Genomic DNA, 14,318 nt, shown 5'->3' on the forward strand with positions numbered 1-14,318 from the left:
AGAACGAAAAGGTGTGAAAAATATGAGAAGCACGAAAAGGTGTGAAAATGATGAGGAGCATGAAAAGGTGTGAAAAATACGACGAGCATGAAAAGCTGTGAAAATTAGGAAGAGCATGAAAAAGTGTGAAAATTATGAAGAGCATGAAAAGGTGTGAAAAATACGAAGAGCATGAAAAGGTGTGAAAAATATGAAGAGAATGAAAAGGTCTGAAAAATACGAGGAGCCTGAAAAGGTCAGAAAAATATTAGGAGCATGAAAAGTTGTCAAAAACATGAGGAGCATGAAAAGGTGTGAAAAATTAGAGGAGCATGAAACGGACTGAAAAATACGAGGAGCATGAAACGGTCAGAAAAATATGAGGAGCATGAATAGGTGTCAAAAATATGAGAAGTATGAAATGGTGTGAAAATATGAAGAGCATGAAACGGACTGAAAAATACGAGGAGCATGAAACGGTCAGAAAAATATGAGGAGCATGAATAGGTGTCAAAAATATTAGGAGTATGAAATGGTGTGAAAATATGAAGAGCACAAAACGGTCTGAAAAATATGAGGAGCATGAAAAGGTGTCAAAAATATGAGGAACAAGTAAAGGTATGAAAAATATGAGGAGCATGAATCTGGATGAAAAATATGAGGAGTATGAAACGGTATGAACAATAGGAAGCATGAAAAGGTCTGAAAAATATGAAGAGCCTGAAAAGGTGTGAAAAATATGAAGAACAAGAAAATGTCTGAAAAGTATGAAGAGCACGAAAAGGTGTGACAAATAGGAGGAGCATGAAAAGGTGTCAAAAATACGAGGAGCATGAAATGGTGTGAAAAATACGAGGAGCATGAAAAGGTCTGAAAGATATGTGGAGCATGAAAAGGTGTGAAAAATTAGAGGACCATGAATCCGTCTGAAAAATATGAAGAGCCCGAAAAGGTGTGAAAAATATGAAGAGCATGAAAAGGTGTGAAAATTCGAGGAGCATGAAAAGGAGTGAAAAATGCGAGGAGCATGAAAAGGTCTGAGAAATTGGAGGCGCATAAAAAGGTCTGAAAAATATGAAGAGCCTGAAAAGGTGTGAAAAATATGAAGACCAAGAAAATGTCTGAAAAGTATGAAGAGCACGAAAAGGTGTGAAAAATAGGAGGAGAATGAAAAGGTGTGGAAAAATACGAGTAGCATGTAAAGGTTGAAAAATAAGAGGAGCATGAATTTGTATAAAAAATATGAGGAGCATGAAACGGTGAGAAAAATATGAAGAGCATGAAAAGGTGTCAGAAATATGAGTAACATGTAAAGGTTGAAAAATAAGAGGAGCATGAATTTGTATAAAAAATATGAGGAGCATGAAACGGTGTGAATAATATGAACAGCATGAAAAGGTGTGGAAAATGCGAGGAGCATGAAAAGATCTGAAAAATAGGAGGAGCATGAAACGGTCCGAAAAATTTGAGGAGCATGAAACTGTCTGAAAAATATGAGGAGCATTAAAGTTGTGAAAAATGCAAAGAGCATGAAAAGGTGTGAAAAATACGAAGAGCATGAAGAGGATTGAAAAATACGAGAAGCATGAAAAGGTGTGAAATATATGAGGAGCATGAAAAGTTGTGGAAAATGCGAGGAGCATGAAAAGGTGTGAAAAATATGAATAGCATGAAAAAGTGTGAAAAGTAAGAGGAGCATGAAAAGGTTTGAAAAATACGAGGAGCATGAAAACGTCTTAAAAATACGAGGCGCATGAAAAGGTCTGAAAAATATGTAGAGCATGAACAGGTGAAAAAATATGAGGAGAATGAAAAGGTGTGAAAAATATGAAGAGAATAAAAAGGTGTCAAAAATATGAGGAGCTTGTAAAGGTGTGAAAAATATGAGGAGCATGAATCTGTATGAAAAATATGAGGAGCATAAAACGGTGTGAAAAATATGAAGAGCATGAAAAGGTGTGAAAATTATGAGGAGTATGAAAACGTCTTAAAAATACGAGGAGCATGAAAAGGTGTGAAATATTTGAGGAGCATGAAAAGGTGTGTAAAATACAAAGAGCATGAAACGGTGTGAAAAATAAGAGGAGCATGAAATGGTGTGAAAAAATGAGGAGCATGAAAAGATCTGAAAATTAAGAGGACCATTTAAAGGTCTGAAAAATACGAGGAGCATGAAAAGCTCTGAAAAATACGAGGAGCAGGAAAAGGTGTGAAAATTATCAAAAGCATGAAAAGGTCTGAAAAATATGAAGAGCATGATAAGGTGTCAAAAATATGAGGAGCACTGAAAGGTGTCGACAATATGAGAAGCATGTAAAGGTGTGAAAAATATGAGGAGCATGAAACTGTATGAAAAATTAGAGGAGGATGAAACGGTGTGAAAAATATGAAGAGCATGAAAAGGTGTGAAAAATATGAGGAGCATGAAACACTCAGAAAAATACGAGATCATGAAATGGAGTGAAAAACACAAAGAGCATGGAAAGCTGTGAAAAATATCAAGAGCATGAAAAGGTCTGAAAAATATGAAAAGCATGAAAACGTGTCAAAAATATGAAGAGCATGAAAAGGTGTGAAAAATACGAAGAGCCTGAGGAGGTGTGAAAAACACGAAGAGCATGAAAAGATGTGAAAAATACGAAGAGCTTGAAAAGGTGTGACAAATACAAAGAGCATGTAAAGTTGTGAAAAATACGAGGAGCATGAAACGGTTTGAAAAATACGAGGAGATGAAGACGTCTGAAAAATACGACGAGCATGAAAAGGTCTGAAAAATATGTAGAGCATGAAAAAGTGTCAAAAATATGGGGAGCATGAAAAGGTGTCAAAAATATGAAGAGCATGAAACGGTGTCAAAAATATGAGTAGCATGGAAAGGTTGAAAAATAAGAGGAGCATGAATTTGTATAAAAAATATGAGGAGCATGAAACGATGTGAAAAATATGAAGAAAATGAAAAGGTGTGAAAAATATGAGGAGCATGAAAAGGTGTAAAAAATATGAAGAGCATGAAATGTGAGAAAAACACGAAGGGCATGCAAAGGTGTGAAAAATATCAAGAGCATGAAAAGGTCTGAAAAATATGAAGAGCATGAAAGATGTGAAAAACAGGAAGGGCATGAAAAGGTGTGAAAAATATCAAGAGAATGAAAAGGTCTGAGGAATATGAAGAGCATGAAAATGTATGAAAAATTCAAAGAGCATGAAAAGATGTGAAAAATACGAAGAGCATGAAAAGTTGTGAAAAATACCAAGAGCATGAAAAGGTGTGAAAAATACTAGGAGCATGAAAAGGTGTGAAAAACAAGAAGAGCATGAAAAGCTGTGAAAAATATAAAAAGCATGAAAAGGTCTGAAAAAATATGAAGAGCATGAAAAGGTGTGAAAAATATGAAGAGCATGAAAAAATGTGAAAAATAAGAAGAGCATAAAAGGTGTGAAAAACATGCAGAGCATGTAAAAGTGTGGAAAATAAGAAGAGCATGAAAAGGTGTGACAAATACGAAGAGCATGAAAAGGTCTGAAAAATACGAGGAGCACAAAAACGTCTTAAAAATACGAGGCACATGAAAAGGTTTGAAAAATATGTAGAGCATGAACAGGTGTCAAAAATATGAGGAGAATGAAAAGTGTGAAAAATATGAAGAGCATGAAAAGGTGTCAAAAATATGAGGAGCATGAAACGGTGTGGAAAATGTGAAGAGCATGAAAAGGTGTCAAAAATATGAGGAGCATGAAAAGGTGTGAAAAAATATGAGGAGCATGAAAAGGTGTGGAAAATGTGAAGAGCATGAAAAGGTGTCAAAAATGTGAAGAGCATGAAAAGGTGTGAAAAAATATGAGGAGCATGAAAAGGTGTCAAAAATATGAGGAACATGAAACGGTGTGAAAAAATATGAGGAGCATGAAAAGGTGTCAAAAATATGAGGAGCATGAAAAGGTGTGAAAAATATGAGGAGCATGAAAAGGTGTGAAAAATATGAGTAGCATGAAAAGGTGTGAAAAAATATGAGGAGCATGAAAAGGTGTCAAAAATATGAGGAGCATGAAAAGGTGTGAAAAAATATGAGGAGCATGAAAAGGTGTCAAAAATATGAGGAGCATGAAAAGGTGTGAATAATATGAGGAGCATGAAAAGGTGTGAAAAATATGAGTAGCATGAAAAGCTGTGAAAAATATGAAGACCATAAAAAGGTGTGAAAAATATCAAGAGCATGAAACGGTCTGAAAAATATGAGGAGCAGGAAACTGTCTGAAATATATGAGGGGCATGAAAAACGGTCAAAAATATGTGGAGCATGAAATGGTGTGAAAAAAGTGAAGAGCATGAAAAGGTGTGAAAAAATGACGAGCATGAAATGGTGGGAAATATACGAAGAGTATGAAAAGGTGTGGAAAACACGAAGAGCATGAAAAGGTGGGAAAATTATCAAAACCATGAAAAGGTCTGAAAAATATGAAGAGCATGATAGGGTGTCAAAAATATGAGGAGCATTAAAAGGTGTCGAAAATATGAGAAGCATGTAAAGGTGTGAAAATATGAGTAGCATGAAACTGTATGAAAAATTAGAGGAGGATGAAACGGTGTGAAAAATATGAAGAGCATGAAAAGGTGTGAAAAATATGAGGAGCATGAAACACTTTGAAAAACACGAGATAATGAAATGGAGTGAACAACACGAAGAGCATGAAAAGCTGTGAAAAATATCAAGAGCATGAAAAGGTCTGAAAAATATGAAAAGCATGAAAACGTGTCAAAAATATGAAGAGCATGAAAAGGTCTGAAAAATACGAAGAGCCTGAAAAGGTGTGAAAAACATGAAGAGCATGAAGAGGTGTGAAAAATACAAAGAGTTTGAAAAGGTGTGACAAATACGAAGAGCATGTAAAGTTGTGAAAAATATGAAGAGCATGAAAAGGTGTGAAAAATATGAGGAGCATGAAAAGGTGTGAAAAATATCAAGAGCATGAAAAGGTCTGAAAAATATGAAGAGCATGAAAAGGTGTCAAAAATATGAAGAGCATGAAAAGGTTTGAAAAATACGAAGAGCCTGAAAACGTGTGAAAAACACGAAGAGCATGAAAAGGTGTGAAAAATACGAAGAGCTTGAAAAGGTGTGACAAATACGAACAGCATGAAAAGTTGTGAAAAATACCAGGAGCATGAAAAGGTGCGAAGAATACTAGGAGCATGAAAAGGTGTGAAAAGCACGAGGAGCATTAAAATGTCTGAAAAATACGAGAGCATTAAAAGGTGTGAAAAACACGAAGAGCATGAAAAGCTGTGAAAAATATAAAAAGCATGAAAAGGTCTGAAAAATATGAAGAGCATGAAAAGGTGTGAAAAATATGAAGAGCATGTAAAAATGTGAAAAATAAGAAGACCATGAAAAGTTGTGACAAATACGAAGAGCATGAAAAGGTCTGAAAAATACGAGGACCATGAAAAAGTGTCAAAAATATGGGGAGCATGAAAAGGTGTCAAAAATATGAAGAGCATGAAATGGTGTCAAAAATATGAGTAGCATGTAAAGGTTGAAAAATAAGAGGAGCATGAATTTGTATAAAAAATATGAGGAGCACGAAACGGTGTGAAAAATATGAAGAGCATGAAATGTGTGAAAAACACGAAGGGCAAGCAAAGGTGTGAAAAATATCAAGAGCATGAAAAGGTCTGAAAAATATGAAGAGCATGAAAAGGTGTGATAAATTTCAAGAGCATGAAAGATGTGAAAAACACGAAGGGCATGAAAAGGTGTGAAAAATATCAAGAGCATGGAAAGGTCTGAGGAATATGAAGAGCATGAAAAGGTATGAAAAATTCAAAGAGCATGAAAAGTAGTGAAAAATACGAAGAGCATGAAAAGTTGTGAAAAATACCAGGAGCATGAAAAGGTGTGAAAAATACTAGGAGCATGAAAAGGTGTGAAAAACAAGAAGAGCATGAAAAGCTGTGAAAAATATAAAAAGCATGAAAAGGTCTGAAAAAATATGAAGAGCATGAAAAGGTGTGAAAAATATGAAGAACATGAAAAAATGTGAAAAATAAGAAGAGCATAAAGGGTGTGAAAAACATGCAGAGCATGTAAAAGTGTGGAAAATAAGAAGAGCATGAAAAGGTGTGACAAATACGAAGAGCATGAAAAGGTCTGAAAAATACGAGGAGCACGAAAACGCCTTAAAAATACGAGGCACATGAAAAGGTTTGAAAAATATGTAGAGCATGAACAGGTGTCAAAAATATGAGGAGAATGAAAAGTGTGAAAAATATGAAGAGCATGAAAAGGTGTCAAAAATATGAGGAGCATGAAAAGGTGTCAAAAATATGAGGAACAAGTAAAGGTATGAAAAATATGAGGAGCATGAATCTGGATGAAAAATATGAGGAGTATGAAACGGTGTGAACAATAGGAAGAGCATGAAAAGGTCTGAAAAATACGAGGAGCATGAAAAGGTCTGAAAAATATGAAGAGCCTGAAAAGGTGTGAAAAATATGAAGAACAAGAAAATGTCTGAAAAGTATGAAGAGCACAAAAAGGTGTGACAAATAGGAGGAGAAAGAAAAGGTGTGAAAAATACGAGGAGCATGAAAAGGTGTGACAAATACGAGGAGCATGAAAAGGTGTGACAAATACGAGGAGCATGAAAAGGTGTGAAAAATACGAGGAGCATGAAAAGGTCTGAAAGATATGAGGAACATGAAAAGGTGTGAAAAATTAGAGGAGCATGAATCGGTCTGAAAAATATGAAGAGCCCGAAAAGGTCTGAAAAATATGAAGAGCACGAAAAGGTGTGAAAAATATGAAGAGCATGAAAAGGCATGAAAATTCGAGGAGCATGAAAAGGAGTGAAAAATGCGAGGAGCATGAAAAGGTCTGAGAAATTGGAGGAGCATAAATAGGTCTGAAAAATATGAAGAGCCTGAAAAGGTGTGAAAAATATGAAGACCAAGAAAATGTCTAAAAAGTATGAAGAGCACGAAAAGGTGTGAAAAATAGGAGGAGAACGAAAAGGTGTGAAAAATACGAGGAGCATGAAAAGGTGTGACAAATACGAGGAGCATGAAAAGGTGTCAAAAATACGAGGAGCATCAAAAGATGTGAAAAATACGAGGAGCATGAAAAGGTCTGAAAGATATGAGGAGCATGAAAAGGTGTGAAAAATTAGAGGAGCATGAATCGGTCTGCAAAATATGAAGAGCCCGAAAAGGTCTGAAAAATATGAAGAGCCCGAAAAGGTGTGAAAAATATGAAGAGCATGAAAAGGCATGAAAATTCGAGGAGCATGAAAAGGAGTGAAAAGTGCGAGGAGCATGAAAAGGTCTGAGAAATTGGAGGAGCATAAAAAGGTCTGAAAAATATGAAGAGCCTGAAAAGGTGTGAAAAATATGAAGACCAAGAAAATGTCTGAAAATTATGAAGAGCACGAAAAGGTGTGAAAAATAGGAGGAGAACGAAAAGGTGTAAAAAATACGAGGAACATGAAAAGGTGTGACAAATACGAGGAGCATGAAAAGGTGTGAAAAACATGAAGAGCCTGAAAAGTTTGAAAAATATGAAGAGCTTGAAATGGTCTGAAAAATATGAAGAGCACGAAAAGGTGTTAAAAATATCAAGAGCACGAAAAGATCTGAAAAATATGAGGACCACGAAAAGGTGTGAAAAATACAAGGAGCACGAAAAGGTGTGAAAAATACGAGTAGCATGTGAAGGTTGAAAAATAAGAGGAGCATGAATTTGTATAAAAAATATGAGGAGCATGAAACGGTGTGAAAAATATGAAGAGCATGAAAAGGTGTCAAAAATATGAGGAGCATGAAAAGGTGTGAAAAATATGAAGAGCATGTAAAGGTCTGAAAAATACGAGGAGCATGAACATGTCTGAAATATATGAAGAGCACGTAAAGGTCTGAAAAATACGAGGAGCATGAAAAGGAGTGCAAAATTCGAGGAGCATGAAAAGGTCTGAGAAATAAGAGGAGCATAAAAAGGTCTGAAAAATACACGGAGCATGAAAAGGTGTAAAAAACATGAGAAGAATGAAATGGTCTGAAATATATGAGGAGCATGGAAAGGTCTGAAACATATGAGAAGCTAGAAAAGGTGTGAAAAATATGAAGAGCCTGAAAAGGTGTGAAAAATATGAAAAGGTGTGAAAAATACGAGGAGCATGAAGAGGTGTGAAAAATATGAGGAGCATGAAAAATTCTGAAAAATACAAGGAGCACGAAAAGGTGTGAAAAATAGGAGGAGCACGAAAAGGTGTGAAAAATATGAGGAGCATGAAAATGTGTGAAAAATACGAGGAGCATGAAAAGGTCTGAAAAATTCTAGGAGCATGAAAAGGCCTGAAAAATAGGAGGAGCATGAATAGATCTGAAAAATATGAGGAGCTAGAAAAGGTGTGAAGAATATGAAGAACATGAAAAATTTGAAAAATTTGAGGAGATAGAAAAGGTGTGAAAATATGAAGAGCATGAAATGGTGTGAAAAATACGAGGAGCATGAAAAGGTCTCAAAAATACGAAGAGCACGAAAAGGTGTGAAAAATATGAGAAGCACGAAAAGGTGTGAAAATGATGAGGAGCATGAAAAGGTGTGAAAAATACGACGAGCATGAAAAGCTGTGAAAATTAGGAAGAGCATGAAAAAGTGTGAAAATTATGAAGAGCATGAAAAGGTGTGAAAAATACGAAGAGCATGAAAAGGTGTGAAAAATATGAAGAGAATGAAAAGGTCTGAAAAATACGAGGAGCCTGAAAAGGTCAGAAAAATATTAGGAGCATGAAAAGTTGTCAAAAACATGAGGAGCATGAAAAGGTGTGAAAAATTAGAGGAGCATGAAACGGACTGAAAAATACGAGGAGCATGAAACGGTCAGAAAAATATGAGGAGCATGAATAGGTGTCAAAAATATGAGAAGTATGAAATGGTGTGAAAATATGAAGAGCATGAAACGGACTGAAAAATACGAGGAGCATGAAACGGTCAGAAAAATATGAGGAGCATGAATAGGTGTCAAAAATATTAGGAGTATGAAATGGTGTGAAAATATGAAGAGCACAAAACGGTCTGAAAAATATGAGGAGCATGAAAAGGTGTCAAAAATATGAGGAACAAGTAAAGGTATGAAAAATATGAGGAGCATGAATCTGGATGAAAAATATGAGGAGTATGAAACGGTATGAACAATAGGAAGCATGAAAAGGTTTGAAAAATATGAAGAGCCTGAAAAGGTGTGAAAAATATGAAGAACAAGAAAATGTCTGAAAAGTATGAAGAGCACGAAAAGGTGTGACAAATAGGAGGAGCATGAAAAGGTGTCAAAAATACGAGGAGCATGAAATGGTGTGAAAAATACGAGGAGCATGAAAAGGTCTGAAAGATATGTGGAGCATGAAAAGGTGTGAAAAATTAGAGGACCATGAATCCGTCTGAAAAATATGAAGAGCCCGAAAAGGTGTGAAAAATATGAAGAGCATGAAAAGGTGTGAAAATTCGAGGAGCATGAAAAGGAGTGAAAAATGCGAGGAGCATGAAAAGGTCTGAGAAATTGGAGGCGCATAAAAAGGTCTGAAAAATATGAAGAGCCTGAAAAGGTGTGAAAAATATGAAGACCAAGAAAATGTCTGAAAAGTATGAAGAGCACGAAAAGGTGTGAAAAATAGGAGGAGAATGAAAAGGTGTGGAAAAATACGAGTAGCATGTAAAGGTTGAAAAATAAGAGGAGCATGAATTTGTATAAAAAATATGAGGAGCATGAAACGGTGAGAAAAATATGAAGAGCATGAAAAGGTGTCAGAAATATGAGTAACATGTAAAGGTTGAAAAATAAGAGGAGCATGAATTTGTATAAAAAATATGAGGAGCATGAAACGGTGTGAATAATATGAACAGCATGAAAAGGTGTGGAAAATGCGAGGAGCATGAAAAGATCTGAAAAATAGGAGGAGCATGAAACGGTCCGAAAAATTTGAGGAGCATGAAACTGTCTGAAAAATATGAGGAGCATTAAAGTTGTGAAAAATGCAAAGAGCATGAAAAGGTGTGAAAAATACGAAGAGCATGAAGAGGATTGAAAAATACGAGAAGCATGAAAAGGTGTGAAATATATGAGGAGCATGAAAAGTTGTGGAAAATGCGAGGAGCATGAAAAGGTGTGAAAAATATGAATAGCATGAAAAAGTGTGAAAAGTAAGAGGAGCATGAAAAGGTTTGAAAAATACGAGGAGCATGAAAACGTCTTAAAAATACGAGGCGCATGAAAAGGTCTGAAAAATATGTAGAGCATGAACAGGTGAAAAAATATGAGGAGAATGAAAAGGTGTGAAAAATATGAAGAGAATAAAAAGGTGTCAAAAATATGAGGAGCTTGTAAAGGTGTGAAAAATATGAGGAGCATGAATCTGTATGAAAAATATGAGGAGCATAAAACGGTGTGAAAAATATGAAGAGCATGAAAAGGTGTGAAAATTATGAGGAGTATGAAAACGTCTTAAAAATACGAGGAGCATGAAAAGGTGTGAAATATTTGAGGAGCATGAAAAGGTGTGTAAAATACAAAGAGCATGAAACGGTGTGAAAAATAAGAGGAGCATGAAATGGTGTGAAAAAATGAGGAGCATGAAAAGATCTGAAAATTAAGAGGACCATTTAAAGGTCTGAAAAATACGAGGAGCATGAAAAGCTCTGAAAAATACGAGGAGCAGGAAAAGGTGTGAAAATTATCAAAAGCATGAAAAGGTCTGAAAAATATGAAGAGCATGATAAGGTGTCAAAAATATGAGGAGCACTGAAAGGTGTCGACAATATGAGAAGCATGTAAAGGTGTGAAAAATATGAGGAGCATGAAACTGTATGAAAAATTAGAGGAGGATGAAACGGTGTGAAAAATATGAAGAGCATGAAAAGGTGTGAAAAATATGAGGAGCATGAAACACTCAGAAAAATACGAGATCATGAAATGGAGTGAAAAACACAAAGAGCATGGAAAGCTGTGAAAAATATCAAGAGCATGAAAAGGTCTGAAAAATATGAAAAGCATGAAAACGTGTCAAAAATATGAAGAGCATGAAAAGGTGTGAAAAATACGAAGAGCCTGAGGAGGTGTGAAAAACACGAAGAGCATGAAAAGATGTGAAAAATACGAAGAGCTTGAAAAGGTGTGACAAATACAAAGAGCATGTAAAGTTGTGAAAAATACGAGGAGCATGAAACGGTTTGAAAAATACGAGGAGATGAAGACGTCTGAAAAATACGACGAGCATGAAAAGGTCTGAAAAATATGTAGAGCATGAAAAAGTGTCAAAAATATGGGGAGCATGAAAAGGTGTCAAAAATATGAAGAGCATGAAACGGTGTCAAAAATATGAGTAGCATGGAAAGGTTGAAAAATAAGAGGAGCATGAATTTGTATAAAAAATATGAGGAGCATGAAACGATGTGAAAAATATGAAGAAAATGAAAAGGTGTGAAAAATATGAGGAGCATGAAAAGGTGTAAAAAATATGAAGAGCATGAAATGTGAGAAAAACACGAAGGGCATGCAAAGGTGTGAAAAATATCAAGAGCATGAAAAGGTCTGAAAAATATGAAGAGCATGAAAGATGTGAAAAACAGGAAGGGCATGAAAAGGTGTGAAAAATATCAAGAGAATGAAAAGGTCTGAGGAATATGAAGAGCATGAAAATGTATGAAAAATTCAAAGAGCATGAAAAGATGTGAAAAATACGAAGAGCATGAAAAGTTGTGAAAAATACCAAGAGCATGAAAAGGTGTGAAAAATACTAGGAGCATGAAAAGGTGTGAAAAACAAGAAGAGCATGAAAAGCTGTGAAAAATATAAAAAGCATGAAAAGGTCTGAAAAAATATGAAGAGCATGAAAAGGTGTGAAAAATATGAAGAGCATGAAAAAATGTGAAAAATAAGAAGAGCATAAAAGGTGTGAAAAACATGCAGAGCATGTAAAAGTGTGGAAAATAAGAAGAGCATGAAAAGGTGTGACAAATACGAAGAGCATGAAAAGGTCTGAAAAATACGAGGAGCACAAAAACGTCTTAAAAATACGAGGCACATGAAAAGGTTTGAAAAATATGTAGAGCATGAACAGGTGTCAAAAATATGAGGAGAATGAAAAGTGTGAAAAATATGAAGAGCATGAAAAGGTGTCAAAAATATGAGGAGCATGAAACGTTGTGGAAAATGTGAAGAGCATGAAAAGGTGTCAAAAATATGAGGAGCATGAAAAGGTGTGAAAAATATGAGGAGCATGAAAAGGTGTGAAAAATATGAGTAGCATGAAAAGGTGTGAAAAAATATGAGGAGCATGAAAAGGTGTCAAAAATATGAGGAGCATGAAAAGGTGTGAAAAAATATGAGGAGCATGAAAAGGTGTCAAAAATATGAGGAGCATGAAAAGGTGTGAATAATATGAGGAGCATGAAAAGGTGTGAAAAATATGAGTAGCATGAAAAGCTGTGAAAAATATGAAGACCATAAAAAGGTGTGAAAAATATCAAGAGCATGAAACGGTCTGAAAAATATGAGGAGCAGGAAACTGTCTGAAATATATGAGGGGCATGAAAAACGGTCAAAAATATGTGGAGCATGAAATGGTGTGAAAAAAGTGAAGAGCATGAAAAGGTGTGAAAAAATGACGAGCATGAAATGGTGGGAAATATACGAAGAGTATGAAAAGGTGTGGAAAACACGAAGAGCATGAAAAGGTGGGAAAATTATCAAAACCATGAAAAGGTCTGAAAAATATGAAGAGCATGATAGGGTGTCAAAAATATGAGGAGCATTAAAAGGTGTCGAAAATATGAGAAGCATGTAAAGGTGTGAAAATATGAGTAGCATGAAACTGTATGAAAAATTAGAGGAGGATGAAACGGTGTGAAAAATATGAAGAGCATGAAAAGGTGTGAAAAATATGAGGAGCATGAAACACTTTGAAAAACACGAGATAATGAAATGGAGTGAACAACACGAAGAGCATGAAAAGCTGTGAAAAATATCAAGAGCATGAAAAGGTCTGAAAAATATGAAAAGCATGAAAACGTGTCAAAAATATGAAGAGCATGAAAAGGTCTGAAAAATACGAAGAGCCTGAAAAGGTGTGAAAAACATGAAGAGCATGAAGAGGTGTGAAAAATACAAAGAGTTTGAAAAGGTGTGACAAATACGAAGAGCATGTAAAGTTGTGAAAAATATGAAGAGCATGAAAAGGTGTGAAAAATATGAGGAGCATGAAAAGGTGTGAAAAATATCAAGAGCATGAAAAGGTCTGAAAAATACGAAGAGCCTGAAAATGTGTGAAAAACACGAAGAGCATGAAAAGGTGTGAAAAATACAAAGAGTTTGAAAAGGTGTAACAAATACGAAGAGCATGTAAAGTTGTGAAAAATATGAAGAGCATGAAAAGGTGTGAAAAATATGAGGAGCATGAAAAGGTGTGAAAAATATCAAGAGCATGAAAAGGTCTGAAAAATATGAAGAGCATGAAAAGGTGTCAAAAATATGAAGAGCATGAAAAGGTTTGAAAAATACGAAGAGCCTGAAAACGTGTGAAAAACACGAAGAGCATGAAAAGGTGTGAAAAATACGAAGAGCTTGAAAAGGTGTGACAAATACGAACAGCATGAAAAGTTGTGAAAAATACCAGGAGCATGAAAAGGTGCGAAGAATACTAGGAGCATGAAAAGGTGTGAAAAGCACGAGGAGCATTAAAATGTCTGAAAAATACGAGAGCATTAAAAGGTGTGAAAAACACGAAGAGCATGAAAAGCTGTGAAAAATATAAAAAGCATGAAAAGGTCTGAAAAATATGAAGAGCATGAAAAGGTGTGAAAAATATGAAGAGCATGTAAAAATGTGAAAAATAAGAAGACCATGAAAAGTTGTGACAAATACGAAGAGCATGAAAAGGTCTGAAAAATACGAGGACCATGAAAAAGTGTCAAAAATATGGGGAGCATGAAAAGGTGTCAAAAATATGAAGAGCATGAAATGGTGTCAAAAATATGAGTAGCATGTAAAGGTTGAAAAATAAGAGGAGCATGAATTTGTATAAAAAATATGAGGAGCACGAAACGGTGTGAAAAATATGAAGAGCATGAAATGTGTGAAAAACACGAAGGGCAAGCAAAGGTGTGAAAAATATCAAGAGCATGAAAAGGTCTGAAAAATATGAAGAGCATGAAAAGGTGTGATAAATTTCAAGAGCATGAAAGATGTGAAAAACACGAAGGGCATGAAAAGGTGTGAAAAATATCAAGAGCATGGAAAGGTCTGAGGAATATGAAGAGCATGAAAAGGTATGAAAAATTCAAAGAGCATGA

Source organism: Cervus elaphus, chromosome 27 (genome assembly GCF_910594005.1).
Source record: "Cervus elaphus chromosome 27, mCerEla1.1, whole genome shotgun sequence".
In the NCBI taxonomy this organism is placed as follows: Eukaryota; Metazoa; Chordata; class Mammalia; order Artiodactyla; family Cervidae; genus Cervus; species Cervus elaphus.